Source organism: Globicephala melas, chromosome 13, assembly GCF_963455315.2.
Source record: "Globicephala melas chromosome 13, mGloMel1.2, whole genome shotgun sequence".
NCBI classification, from domain to species: Eukaryota; Metazoa; Chordata; class Mammalia; order Artiodactyla; family Delphinidae; genus Globicephala; species Globicephala melas.
In genome coordinates this window covers 22,865,908-22,878,966 of record NC_083326.1, presented here as the reverse complement: position 1 = coordinate 22,878,966, position 13,059 = coordinate 22,865,908, and the positions used below count along the sequence as shown (strand labels likewise).

General features: G+C 44.3%; 1 protein-coding gene across 6 annotated transcripts in view; it reads right to left on the bottom strand.

The window, feature by feature from the left end:
- Positions 1-10,926, bottom strand: part of SOCS6 (suppressor of cytokine signaling 6) — a 34,178-nt gene extending 23,252 nt beyond the window's left edge. Inside the window, exons 1-3 of one of the 6 annotated variants that reach the window (XM_060310253.2) lie at positions 9,730-9,929; positions 6,356-6,537; positions 5,441-5,628 (exon numbers count right to left, since the gene is read on the bottom strand). The gene's annotated coding sequence lies outside the window, so the exon portion shown is untranslated. The other 5 variants (XM_060310254.1, XM_030868164.2, XM_030868165.3 and 2 more) reach the window with 5 other exon arrangements.
- Between the last annotated feature and the right edge of the window lie 2,133 nt (positions 10,927-13,059).

Below are 13,059 nucleotides of genomic sequence, written 5' to 3'. Positions count from 1 at the left end.
ACTTTTCCCATCCCACCCCCAAACCTGCTCTACCTGCAGTTTTTCCCACTTTCACTTATGGTTGCTCCATTCTTCCAACTGCTCGGATCAAAACCTTCAGAATCACCCATGGCTTTTCCTTCTCTCACTCCACATCCAATAGCTCAGGGGTTCCCAACCCCCAGGCCTCGGACTGATACCAGTCCTCAGCCTCTTAGGAACCGGGCCGCACAGCAGGAGGTAAGCGGTGGGCGAGCGAGCGAAGCTTCATCTGCCACTGCCCATCATCGTTGCTCGCGTCACTGCCTGAACCATAACACCTCCCACACCGCCAGCCCCAGCCCTGTGTCCGTGGAAAAACTGCCTTCCATGAAGCCAGTCCCTGGTGCCAAAAAGGTTGGGGACCGCTGCAACAGGTCACAAAATCTCAATTCCTATCTTCAAAATGTATGCAAAATCCAATCACTTTGGGGTCCAATCTCCACACTGGACCAAGCTGCTGTCCTAACTTGCCTGCATCACTGCAACGGCCTCCTAATTAGTTTCCTGCTTTCCCCTCTGTCCCCGCCCCCACCCCAGTCTTCTTTCAACACTGCACTGGTGCTCAGGGAACTGGCACCAGATGCCTGTCACTACCCTGAGTAACAAAGTCCTGTATCTCTGACCCAGGAGTCTCATGTCTTCTGGCAGCAACCATGAAACTGTTTCTGGCTAACTTGATAGCTTGCAAGGAGGGTAAAATCTCCAACTCCTCACTAAATAACTGAAATGTAGTAAATGTAATAGAATTGCTTTCACTTCTTTTAGATCCTCTGGATCTTCACATAATAAGCTTTATTTTAAAAAGCAATATGGGGACTTCCCTGGTGGCACAGTGGTTAAGCATCGCCTGCCAATTCAGGGGACACGGGTTCGAGCCCTGGTCCAGGAAGATCCCACATGCCGTGGAGCAACCAAGCCTGTGTACCACAACTACTAGGCCTGCGCTCTAGAGCCCACGAGCCACAACTACTGAGCCCACGCACCAAAACTACTGAAGCCTGCGCGCCTAGAGACCATGCTCCGCAACAAGAGAAGCCACCACAACTAGAGAAAGCCCACGTGCAGCAACAGACCCAACACAGCCAAAAATAAATTTAAAATAAATAAATTTATTTTTTTAAAAAAGCAATATGAATATTTGCATGGCTACAAAAGGTAGACAGAGACATTTAAACATAATCAAATTAAGAAAAGTAGACTTAAAGTTGCCATATAATTTAAAATTAAGAATGAATTTATAATTACAGCAAAAGCTCTAATAAATTTTCTATTTTTAACATCTTTATTGGAGTATAATTGCTTTACAGTGGTGTGTTAGTTTCTGCTGTATAACAAAGTGAATCAGCTATATGTATACATATATCCCCATATCCCCTCCCTCTTGCGTCTCCCTCCCACCCTCCCTATCCCACTCCTCTAGGTGGTCACAAAGCACTGAGCTGATCTCCCTGTGCTATGCGGCTGCTTCCCACTAACTATCTATTTTACATTTGGTAGGGTATATATGTCCATGCTACTCTCTCACTTCGTCCCAGCTTACCCTTCCCCCTCCCCGTGTCCTCAAGTCCTTTCTCTATGTCTGCATCTTTATTCCTGTCCTGCCCCTAGGTTCATCAAAAACACTTTTTTTTTTTTTTAGATTCCATATATATGTTAGCAATATGGTATCTGTTTTTCTCTTCCTGACTTACTTCACTCTGTATGACAGACTCTAGGCCTAATAAATTTTCAAGTGATTCAAATCCCACTTTGTGGGCTATATACAAAAATACAATGTAGCACTAAGTTCGCTACATGACACTGCGTGAGTCTCAGATTCCCCATATAAAATAAAGAGGCTGATCTCTAAAACACATCAAGCTCTAAAATTATCTGATTCAATGAAAACAAAAATATGCAGACTTAGAAATTTAACCTGTAGAGAAGTTTTGTGAGCACTTCTAAGTATCGTTTCCTATAATTGTGTTCAACACATTGCTATTAAATTGAATATAAAACAAATGTTCATAAATTCAATCATTTAAACTGTTAATGGAGCTGGCTTATAAGATTTGATTAATGAAATAAACTCACTGTCAATTTTTTGATTCAGATTTTAACATGTTGTATTTAAAAAGTAGTGCACCTATTACCAATTCATTACTGTCTTTATGTATATACATGCTAATTTTTAAAATGTATACATTTTTACACCTTTCCAGGAACTTACCAATGTTTTAGCTAAAAACATAGTAAATCCCTAGTCTCACCACTTCCACTGCCTATAAGAAAGTATTAAACCATTGGTTAAACTACGAAGTAGGTAAGTTCCTTTGAGAATTTTTTGACTAACTGTTGACAATTAAGTAGGGCCCAAATATCTGTTTGCTGTTTATTTTTATTCTGGGACAGGGGTGCTGTACCAAATAGTATAATGATGGAGTTCCTTCTCTACTTTTCTTTCTTCAAAATTTGTTCATACATAAAGTCTCTTAAATATAATGAACTACCAAAGCAAAAATTTTTAACTCCTAATGGCAACATGCACATAAAAATAATTGAAAAGTAAAACAATTGCTTTGACCGCTTTCAGCCTTTAGGTCTTAACACAAAGCTCCAATTTAAAATGAAATGTGTCAATTATGTGTTCAAGTGCTTTTGCATAGAATATGTAAGAGTTTTTCATTCAATCTGCATTAGAGAATAAGAGATTTTAGTTAAAACAATCTTTTCCTCATTTTATATAAGTATACCTAATAAAGAAGAGCAGACTGGGGTACAAAAAGTAATCCACAAAAGATTTATCAAATGTATATTAAGAGTGACTGTAAACCACATTCACTGATCATTAGCGATAAAGGGCATCCTGCAGAGCAATAATTATTCAAACGAACGATACAGTCCTATTAAGCAAATATAAAAATCTTAAAAAATGGAAAAGGTTATACACACTGTAAAATGATAACTTAATTATCAAAAGTAATCACTTATTATAGGCTGCCAAACAGGGGATCTCTTGACGCTTTTAAAATGATCCAACTTAAAAATAATCCATGTTACCCACCATAGATCAGCAGGCATTTCATAAATTAAGTTGCACAAAGTTCAGTGACATAGGTGTGGTTTCATGACAGCACTCACTGAAAACACACTGAAAAGCTTTATTTAAAGAAAAATTAGATTTGGGTTTCCCCCAAAGTAAAAGACTTTAATATTCACTGATCCTAGCAAAACAAACAAAAACTATTAAAAAGAAAAAAACTTTGGATGAGCTTCTAATGAAACATATACTTTTTTATCTCCACACACACGCACACAAAAACACAAGGACAATGAAAACTGGAAAACAAATGACAACAGAGTTAACTGGCTTAAACAAATGAGAGAAAGCTGAAATCTAAGCCTACTGGAAGGGAAGGCAACAGAAACAAGCCTAAGAAAAAATATCGCAAATCTGAAACAAGAGTCAGATGCTATTTATTAAAAAGTGGGGGTAGAACAGTTAGAAAACAAAAACTCCTATAAACCAAAATAAAAATTCAACGGAAGAAAAACTGAAAAAAATTCTCCCCCCAAAAAAGAACCAGAAAATTAACCGACTTAAATATTTGAGAAAAGGCTAAAAAAATTAATATATCAATCCAGGAGGTCCAACATCCAACAAAAAAAGAAAATGAAGGGGAAAGCATTACAGAAGAAAAATTTAAATTTTCCCCTGAACTGAAGAACACAAGTTTACACACTGAAGAATCCATGGAATGCTCAGTCCACCCAAAGAAGAAAAAATAATAATCAGGCACATCATGGTAAAATTTTAAAATCTAGACAATAGCAGAAATATACTATAAGCTTCCAGAAAGAGAAAAAAATTACATACAAATGACTGGGAAAGAGATGGCAACTGACATAGTGATAACACTGAAAGCTGGAAGTTAGTGGAGCATGTCTCCGAAATGCCAGCAGAAAGTCTGCTTCCGATGCGGCACACGTTTAGTCAGCAACCCTTCTGAGCACACGCACGTTTCCCCGCACCCCTGCAGGGCCACGTGACTGGTTCTGGCCAATGGGTTGTGAGCACAAGTGACATGCGTCACTTCTGGGCCAAATATTTACGCCAGCTTGTGACCTGTCAGCTCTCTTTTGCACCTGCTGTGGCAACCTGGAGCCATGGGGTGATATGACGGGGAACTGCAGGAAGATGCCAGAGGAGCGCCAGGCCCCCAGCAGACTGGGTGAAACCAAGCAATAAGCATTTACTTACGCACTGAGATTTCAGAGTTAATCTGCCATTGCAGCATAACCTATTCCATGCTGACTAAAACAGTAACCTAGAATTCTATACAGTCAGGCTATAAAGCAAATATTTAGAACATAGACATTTTCTGACATGCAAGGTCTCAAACACACACGCACACACACCCCATCACCTTACTAGGAAGCTACCAGGAGGTTAAACTCCATCACATCAAGGAAGTAAACCAAGAAATCGAAAACAGGTAACCCTACTTAGGAGAGGAGAGGAAAGAACGGTATAGCTCGTACTGCTCAGCCTGTTTGGGATACTGTCCTTGCCCTCTATAGCTCTTCCCAAACACCCTCCAAGAGTCAGCTCAACTGTGACATCCTCCATGAAGACAGAAATCCAAATTTCCTGGCTACCAGAAGTAAATGAAAACATCTTGCAGCAATAGCAAGGAAAGAGTTGCATTCTAAAATCTGTCAGCAATGTGGTTTGTGACTCGGGCAAATTACGTAACCACTCTTAGTCTCAATTTCCTCATCATCTGCATAAGGATGAGGTTATCAGAAGGTTCCTTCTAATTCTAAAAGGCAGTAATTCTGCCAATGTACAAAACCACTAAATCCTAATACAATTCTATGTTTGGTACATGCTTACATATTCTGACAGTCAGTGATATTTGGTAATAATGTTATTCCCTAAATATATATATATTTTTTACTTTAAAAGCAATGTCAACAGACAAAAATGACTATTGTCAGAGGGATGATGATATTTCCTTTAAAACCCAAACTCAGGTTTAATAACAAACACCTTCATTATTATAAACATCAAAACAAAAGGAAAATCATACGAAATAACAAGTCTACCAGTAAGAATTCATCTTACTTTAAAAGTGTGTTAACCCTGCTGCTAACACCACCCAGTGTGTCATTGGTGTGGCCAGAATAATGTCTATCACTGTTAGTACAACAGCGAGCAGCACCGAATAATAGGTCATCTAGAGCACATGCTGAATACATCTTTTCTAAATAGTTCTAAAGAGTAACATTAAAGTCTTAAAATGGTTTTTGATAGAAATTTTATCTATTAAGAGCCATATATTCCTCTGCCTTCTTAAAAGAGACACTTTAAACACAAGTGTGTACATTAATCTCATGCTGTATATAGACAGATGCCTCTTCACATGATCAAATTTACCTGTTGGAAGATTTCAGGACGGCATAGTGACGCTTGCAGGGTTTACTGATGCTCAGGAAACTTCGTCTCCCAGGCCTTCAGAGAGATGGGTGTTTTCTTCTTTCCTTCTTCTCTACTACTCAAGAGTCGGCTCCCAAGGACAATGGGATAGCCAGCGCTCCCCAAACATAGTCTCCAAGTGTGATGCCCTTTTAATAATTTTAAGAAAAAATTTCAGTGTGATGGCTGTTGAGAGTGATAAGACAATATTAAAACAATCAGTAGGAGAACAAGCGCCCAGGGTCTTGCAGGTGGCCACATGCAGTACCTTTCTGTTCTAGGTTTCCCACCAACTGACCGCAGTGACCCAGAGCCAGTCAACCCACCGCTGCTTACACTGCACCCATGTGTAGCCCTCACAATTCTAGTAGCTGCACCAGTAATACTTCTGTAGACTCCCATTCTCCTTCCTCTTTTACTTCCATTTTTCTCGTCTCTTTGGTCTCACACCGATTCCCCACATGGGGCTTCCTCAACAAGAAAAACCAAATCTTATGCAGATATTGCTGATTAACCAGAATACTCCTTTTAACTAATCACAGTACATTTTAAACTAATTATTACTGTTAGCACCTGTTATATGCCAGGCACTGAACTCATACACTTACATGCATTATCTCAATTATTACACCAATGAGGAGGAAGGCACCATGATTATTTTACAGATAGGACAAATAAGACTTTGATTTTATTTTAAAAACCTACCCTATAAAATCACAGTGTTGAAATTCAAACTTCGATCTGCAACCCTATGAGAGACTGCCTTCACCAGCTGCAGTCAGTCACCCAGGTCTCTGGCTTGTCTAATTCCTAACGAGTTCTTCCTTCCTGCTTAATTCTGAGGATGCCCGAGGTTCCAGACAACTGAAGCTTTACCTTGCTAAGCTCTGTAAGGCAGCATCAAGGGAAATGTGCTCTGGGGCCGTTACTCTCCTCACACTGCAGTTAACTGTGCTTCCAGAAGCGACAAGAGGCCTGTGCATCTTCACGACCAGCCGGTGGGGCATGTCAGTGAACTCAGACACACATCGCGGTTCTACAAGAAGATGTAGTTCTCCCTGTGTGGGGATTTGGGGCCATGTAGTGTCAAGAACGTTGGCCTTATCAGTGCTATGATTTATTCAGTTGAGAAGATCAACTCAGCCAGGGATAAATAAAAAACACAAAAAACCCAACGGATGTCTAAGATCCAGCCAGCACATCTCTGCCTTTAACAGGCAGACAAACGTGTAAAAGCTACAAGTGCTTTCTGTACACCATGTCCCCACTCAGTGGCCAGGCTCCATGCCATGTGTGAGGGAGACAAAGGAGGAAGACCACAGCCCACGCCCTCCACAAGGAACTTAGTAATGAACGTTGTATCAGAAACAGACGAATTGATAAAATGGGATTACTGAAGGAGCTGGAAGGAAGGGTGGTCAGAGAAGGCTTCTCTGAGAGGGTGACCCTGAGAATGCACCAACCACAGGGGGCATCACTGAAAAGCAGTCTAGGAAAACTGTCAAAGGGGAGGAAGCCAGACGAAGCTTGGAATGTTGAGGAACAGAAAGGCTAGACCACACCTTTGTGCTAAGGCGGAGAGAGGGTTGTTCAAAGTGTGCTGAAGAACCAGGCAGAAGTCTTGTGGTCGATGGTAAGGAGTTTGGATTTTACTTTAAACAAAATATACATGTATTCACAGTAACTCTGACAGATAGATCATCCCCACCTTAGCCCCACATGAGGAGTAAGGCTCAAAGGGGTTATATAATGGGTTCAAGGTCACAAAGCTAGTAATGTACACTCTTCCCTAAAGACCTAACACCTCTAAAACGTCCTCCGTGTGCAAAGGGAGAATGGAAGTCTTAAATGACTTTATCTAAGTCTGTCTATTCTTCAAACATTAAGGAGACCAACGGTCACCCAAAACAAACGTCACAACAAAGTAAAACGTAATGTTTGTATGAATCATCAAAGATGACTCTGAAGTTGGTTTAAGGTAAAATGTGCCCTCAGTCCAAAAGCCTTCCCTACTTACTAGCTAAACCAACGTGTTGTGCAGCATAATAAATTAACCATAAAAATATTAATGACAATTTCACTCTCAATACACTTTAAAACATGTCCCACTGCTGTTTCTCTCTCTCTCTACCTGGACGACTCTTTCAATCAAGCTAGTCATACAAGAAAGTTTCCCCTTTTTATGACATATACTAATATTATAAATTTCTCCCTTGCAAAAGCAATAATTTTACAAAATTACCCAGGCGCCACAGATGTGTCATTTCCAAAAGTGGAAGAGGTCAGGGATGAGGACAGAGAACTGAAATAGACAATCTTTGTTTCCCATAAAATGCAACAAGCAGAAAACAGCAAAAGGTGATCTTTTTAACTCTTGGTCATTTACCTACCTACCCTTATTAAGTATCAAAATAGATGCATACACACTCATTAGTTATTCGAGATTATAAATAACGTGGGGTATTTGACCTTATACTTCAGTATATTTGTGTATGTGCGTGTGCACCGATCCATTTTGCATGACTGTGTATTTTTAAGCTAGCGATAACAGTAACTGCCACAAATTCAGAAATGGGCGTAACAGTTCCCTTTTCTGGAGTACGTTATGACTTTTAAATAAGATCACACAGGCACTTCTATGAGCAAAATAAAAGATAATGTTAGTAACAAAAAAGTTTCCTGAAAACTGACCACAGTGGAGAAAACTACCAGAGTTTTCTCTGCAGAGTGACGTTACCCAACAAGACAGGCTTAAGAAGATGCTTCCTTCTGTTCCCTAAGAAGAGGGCCATTAAAAGAGCACTCAGGGACTTCCCTGGTTGCACAATGGTTAAGGCTCTGTGCTCTCAGTGCAGGGGGCCCGGGTGCAATCCCTGGTCAGGGAGCTAGATCCCACATGCATGCCACAACTAAGAGTTCGCATGTTGCCACTAAGGAGCCCGCCTGCTGCAACTAAGCCCCGGTGCAACCAACTAGATAGATAATTTTTTTTTTTTTTAAAGGAGCACTCGGGACCATGAGATGAGTAGGAATCCATTCAGTACAGCTGAGTTTCCCTCCCAGGTCATGGCACAGCCCAGGTTGGCTGCAGCCCAGGTCAGTGGCACCCAAACCCTTTCTCTGCCACTCCCTGCAAGGTGCTATGGGGAGGGTGCTAGGTGACACCAAGAGTGTGCCCCTGGGTCCTGCAGACGCCGTGTTTAAGGCCTGCCCATCTTCCCACTAAAAGAAGGGAAAGGGGCAGCGCCATGTACTTCCCATCAATTCAGGAGGTATTTAAAGATCATAAAAAAAAAAAAAGGAAAAAATGTTTCAGAAGAGATGAAGGGAGCTGTAAAAAGGGTAAAGGTTCAGGTGAATAATCTGGGTGATCGTACCCAGACCAGTGGAAAGCACTTGCCAAGTCACAGGTGAGTTCTTCTAAGTGTCCTAGTTAAGCCCAAGGTCAGTGGGCCAGCTTCCCCCAAGGCAACAAGGAAACATTAGGGACAATGTCGGAACCAGAGGGTTGAGGCCACATCTTCTGTGCTGTATATTCTGGAATGGCTTCCGAAACTTACCCCATCCATGCTACCTGATGCGGCACTGAGAAATAAATAAGAAAGCGTGGGGAACGGATCACAGGCTATGTTTTCGGGTTTTCTCTGTGAAACGTGATAAACAACCGCCATTCATGTTTCTAAACAAAACTGATTCCCCACAGCACTAAACAGTCCACTTAAGATTCATTCATTCAAGTAAGCTAAGTAGATTTTATGTTGTGATATTTGTTAGGTTAACAAAAAAAGTCAGGATAAATGTACACCTACTATGGTTGAGATAACCTCAGACATTTCATCTTGAAGTAGACAGCAGTTTACTTTTGCTTGAATACACATATATCTTTATTCCAAGGAACACGGTCCACGAAGAACATATTCGGAAACCATTCACATTATAATTGTGATTACTACGTTCTCCGTCCTCATACCCAGTAAAGCGGCATATCGCCTTTTCCGGGGTAGACGTTCACGAAACATCTGCTGAACTTAATTCAACATTATATATTCCATTACCGAAAGCCTGAGCTCCGCCACATATTCCCACCTGGCCCTGAATTCCAAAAAGTACGGATGGCAACCCAAAATTCCACATTCCGACTAAATGCTAAGGTGGCCTACAGGCGACCGCACACATTCCAAGTTCTGCGCCAGGACCTGCCCCCGAGAAATGTCAGTAGTTCTGACCCAGAATGAACCACAAAGGTGTACCTGAAGTTGTCAACACCTGAAGCAAATTGAAAATCAAGGCCCGTCTCGGGGGCGGCTTGACATCTCTAGTCCCCACGCCCGCGCGAGCCCGTGAGGGTCCGGCGGCGCCTCCACGCGCGGAACAGACCAGGGTCTCGGCCAGACGCGACCCCCCGGGGTACGGCACGGGCGCGGCCTACGGCCCCCAGCCCGCCCTGCGGCCGCCGGCCTACAGCCCGGGGGTCCGAGCACGGCCGAGGGGCTGCGGAGCGCGCAGGCCCCGCGCCGCCGCCCCAGGCCTTGCCGAGCCCCGGCCTCTCCCCGGCGGACTGCGGGCAACAAAGGCGGCGGCCCGGGCCCGGCGCGCGCGGCGGACGAGAGGCCGAGGGGTCCGGCCGGCGCGCGGCGGAAGCAGGCCTCAGTCCTCCCCAGCCCGGCTTCCCGGACGCCGCTCCCCGCCGGCCCGGCCCCCGCCCGCGGACCCGCGGAGGCGCGCAGGGCCTCACGCCGCCGGGACCCTCGCCGCTCCCCGCCGGGCGGCCTCCCCGACCCCCTCCGCGCCGGAGCCGCCCCGCCGGCCGGAGGAGAAGGGGCACCGCCGTGGCCGGTTCCCCGGGCCGCCGAGGAGAGGGGGCGGGAAGCCGAGCCCGGACCCAGCCTCCAACTCGGCTCCGCAGACGCTCACCCGGCGGCCGCCCGCTCCGCTTCCTCGCCCAGCGCCGGCGCGACTGCCGCGCTCGGCCCTCCTTCCCGCAACTCCTCCTCCCGCCTCCTTCCTCCTCCTCCTCCTCCAGGAGGGGCGCGCCGGGCGCCGGCTCGAGCTGGAGCCGCAGCCGAGGAGCCGAGCCGGCCGCTCCGCGCCCACCACTCGGCCCGCGGCGCCGGCGGGCGTCGGCGCGGGGGGGTGGGCCGGTGGGGGCGGGGGTGGGGGCGTGCGGGGCGGGGCCGGGGGCGCCGCGGGGCCGGGGGGCCGGTCCCCGGCTCGAGTCGGAGTCCCGGCATCTGCCCGCCCGGCGCGCCCCGCCCGCGCCCGCTGGCTCGGACGCTTGTCCGGTGCTGCCTCTGCCTTTGCAGCCTCCCCGCCTCGGCGGCCGGGCCGACGCGGAAAGGAAGATGTCCTCGGCCCTCGGCCGCCGGCCCTGCCCTTGTCCCTGCGGTCGGGCGGCGGCCTCCACGCGGCCGAGGTCCGCTCACCTGGCGCGGTGACCCGGGCCCGGTCCCCGCGGGGAGGGAGGGACGGGCGAGCACGCGCGCCCGAGCAGGGCCAGGGAGGGAAGCCCTTCCCCACACCTTGTCTAGCTTAACCGTAGAATGTGCTTATTAAAAGAAAACCTATTCCTTGTTTCAAGCCATCTGCTTTTCCATTGAGTCCTTGTTAGTGGGGTTTTATGCAGGAATAGTTCACTATTGTTTGCGCCGCCGAATTCCAAGGTAGTGTGACGTAAAGTTGCGTGTTGGTGACTTGACTCATTTCTTTGGAAATTGGCTGAACCGTCCCAACATATAGCAATAACAGCAAATTGGATTTTTGCCAATGAGAAGCAACAGGAACATTTTTATTTCTCTTTTCATCAAAGAAAAGTGATTAAAGTGCATTAAAATCTAACTTAAGCTCTTTTCTCTTGTCCGCCATCCTACGTGCGGTTGAATTTGCTCCTCGCCATGTCTTCCCACAAGACTTCAGGATCAAGCGATTCCTGGCCAAGAAACAAAAGCAGAATCGTCCCATTCTCCAGTGGATTCCAATGAAAACTGGTAATAAAATCAGGTACAATTCCAAGAGAAGGCATTGAAGAAGAACCAAGCTGGGTCTATAAGGAGCCTCACATATGAAGTGGCACACATTTACGCTATCAAGGTCAATTCTTAACCGTATCAGAACATCACTAGTGTCCGGAACAGCTGCCTGTGTTTGATGGGAGGAATGGAATGGCTCTCTCCTCTTTTCTTGATCTTTCCTCACCACTGCTCACTGTGTAGCTCAGTATTAAATATGTGAAACCTTTTGTTGGAAAAAAAAATCTAACTTAATAATTGTTGGCTTTAAAACTTGTATTTCTTGAATAGTATGGACCTTTTAAGGAGGAAACAAGGCTAGGGAAAAAAGTCTTAAAGTTGTTCCAAGGTGAATTTGTAGCTGAATTATACCTCAGTTAAGCTGTTATCTTTAAAAAAGTGCAAGTAATTGATCTTAATTCCTATAAATGTTGAATATATAATTCTCATCCAAACACAAAATGATTAATAATTTAAAAATTGGATTGCCAGGTGATTCAATTGGTTTGTATGACTGAATAATATATATAAAGTTGATGTCATTTGTTATATGTGATTCACCAGACCTTCTGTCATCTTCAGTTCTTAGTTGAATTTACCATTATTGTTACCCTGATTTAGATACAACTCAATTCTCAAATATCTAATCACAGTTAATGTTGACTGAAATAGAATGGTCAGAGAGCTCAGTGATAATCGTAAGTGGTAATTAGAAAAGAAGCAAACTTTTCAACCCACCCCTCTTGTTGTAAGCAATTCAGAAGGAAAAGACATGGGACAGATTGGAGTATCAGGGGGCTGGTGTCTCCTTATATGATCTAAAGAAGTCCAGCTGGGGGCCGTCAGCAGGGCTTGATAAGCACTAAGCTAGCAGTGGACTGAGCTGACTCCCAGGAGACAGGATCAAGACACGGGCTTCTGAGTTTGGCAGAGCTGGTCTGGCATCTCAGCTTCGACAATTCATATAGTTATGTGACCTTAAGTTTCTCAGTTGTAACTTCAATGTCTTTGAAGAGGGGGGTGGGAGTGGGGGAGGGGGTTTTGATATGTTGATATTAAGTATATTAAATAGTTGTGAAGATAATGCACAAAAGTGGTCCATAATGATTGTTATTACTATGTAATGTATATTTTATGTACATCTGTAATGTACATTTTATATACATAATGTGTATTTTACAGGCAAAGCATTTAAGTAGTTTTTGGTGTATATTATCTACTTTATTTTAACAATAATCTATTTGTAAGGTCAGTGTTATCATCGTCCCCACAGTACAGGTGAGGAAACTGTGGCTTCTTGTGTATAAGTGGTAAATAACTTTATCAAAGTCACACAGCTACTATGGGGCAGAGCTGGCATTCAGACTTAGATCTCTCTGACTCCGCAATATGAGCTCTTAACCACTAAATTGAAATAATAGTGATAACTACGTGAATAATATAACAACTTTAGTGTAGAGATACTAGTGGCTAAATATACCATTAAAATCTCCATGCTTGGCTGAATTCCAATACTTTGGCTGCAGACAACGCTGTCTGATAGATACACTTGCTGAAAGATGGTGGGCTTCCCTG